Here is a 1,910-nt window from a genome sequence, read left to right as displayed (position 1 = left end):
CTTGCAAAAAATTTCTGATTCGCACTTATATTATGCAGAAAGTCATAATCAATATGAAAAAACAGCATTTAAGGGCATTAGCTCACAACTTTAATCATGAGTACTCTGAAAACGAGAATCCACGGAAAACTCTGGGTTGAGAATCCCTTCATGGAAGATGCCTACTCTTCTGCAAAATAAAATATGTGTTTTAAGATCACTCCAGCATTGTATTTCTAAACCCCACCCAGCCTGGTCTGAAGAAGCAGGGTAGCAGGAAAGAAATAATAAACCAAGCTAGCCAGGAAAGGATGATCATGGAGTCCATGACTTTTTATCTTGTACTCTCTGCCTTGAGCCCAAAAAGCTAGAACACCTCTTTATTAAAACCAATTCCCAATACCAGAAGGCTTCAGGTCAAAAGATAGAGAGAGACAAAAGTACATATTCAGTGGACTTTTATATATCGAAGAAGAGGTTTAAGAAAGGATGTTGGGGGAACACCTTTGTTTAGGGTTGATACTGGGTATCATCTTACACTCTTGGAGCAGCCTGCTGGGGCTGCACACAGGGCAAGCACTGACAGAGGCTAGGAGCAGAGTCCTGACTCCTGGAGCGGCCAACCGGCACACAGAAGAGCCAAATTAAAAGTGTAAAGATCCAAATGTGGCTCGCGAGCCACAGGTTGCCGACTACTGATATCTAGTATTGAATACATAGCTGGAGGGATCACTAAGTACTGCGTGGTGAGTTCTGTCCCCAAAATAAAGCATTTGTTTTATTGTATATGACATTTTCTGGAAAAAATAAGTAATGTTTTAGTAGACAAAATTATAAAGATAACAAAAATAATATTTCAATTAATAAAATGTAAACTAAGAAAAATCAAATAAAAAGGGGCTGTAGAGATAGCATGGAGGTAAGACGTTTGCCTTTCATGCAGAAGGTCATTGTTTCAAATCCTGGCATCCCATATGGTCTCCAGAGCCTGCCAGGAGCAACTTCTGAGAGTGGAGCCAGGAGTAACCCCTGAGGGCTGCCAGGACTGACCCAAAAAAGCAAAATAAATAAATAAGTAAAATGTAAACTAATATGGGTTGAAAAGGGTGACTATCTATTAGTGACCTTAGAACTTTGCAATTTTATTTTATTTTATTTTATTTTATTTTTATCAGGGGAGAGCGCGAACGCAGTCTCCCACTACCACAAATTACACAGTCGAGTTTCCCACATTTGGGGAAATCGCAGAGGTCAGCACACCCGGAGTGCAATGGGTAGCCTCACCCTGGGGAAACCACCTTTGTGATCATGGTATCGCCCCTGCCAGGTAAGTATTGTACTTTGCAATTTTAGAATTGCTCCTCAGAGCATGAGATTTTAATGGGATTTGGTGTGGCCATTGAGTTACTGACTGCCTTTGGAAGTCAATGTCATTTTTATCACTGAACACTGCAGCGAGATTTTTGGCAGCTATTTGAATCTCTCCACCAAACTTCTCTGGAAGTAATTCATGTGGATCATTTGGGATTTAGAGTTACCAAGGCACCTTATGTGAAACAATGGGTTGGCTGCATTTCATTTCATTGAATTGAAGCAGAAAAAGGCCAGTGTACCAAAAGAAAATGGAGTAAAACTATAGACAGAGGTCAACACACAGAGACTTGTAATATAAAAACCTCAGTGAATTATGCAGTTTTTTGTTTGTTTACTTGGGTTTTGATTCTGGTATTTTTCTGAAGCCCAGAGAATTTCTATTTTGTGACTCCATGAAATATTCTGCTCCTCAAGGTAAAGCCTTTCATACTGATACCAGAGAAAACTGGTTTCACCAAACTTGTTTCCTCTTTAAAAAGTTAGTTATTTGGGCCCAGAGAGATAGCACAGCGGTGTTTGCCTTGCAAGCAGCCGATCCAGGACCAAAGGTGGTTGGT

General features: G+C 40.3%; 1 non-coding gene across 1 annotated transcript; it reads right to left on the bottom strand.

Moving 5' to 3' along the window:
• Positions 1-1,151: 1,151 nt before the first annotated feature.
• Positions 1,152-1,314, bottom strand: LOC126031738 (U1 spliceosomal RNA). The gene has a single exon (XR_007503568.1). It is a non-coding gene; the product is annotated as a U1 spliceosomal RNA (small nuclear RNA).
• Between the last annotated feature and the right edge of the window lie 596 nt (positions 1,315-1,910).

This window comes from Suncus etruscus, chromosome 15, assembly GCF_024139225.1.
Source record: "Suncus etruscus isolate mSunEtr1 chromosome 15, mSunEtr1.pri.cur, whole genome shotgun sequence".
Classification (NCBI taxonomy): domain Eukaryota; kingdom Metazoa; phylum Chordata; class Mammalia; order Eulipotyphla; family Soricidae; genus Suncus; species Suncus etruscus.
Note: the sequence above shows the minus strand (reverse complement) of the source record. Positions and strands in the feature narration are given on the sequence as shown.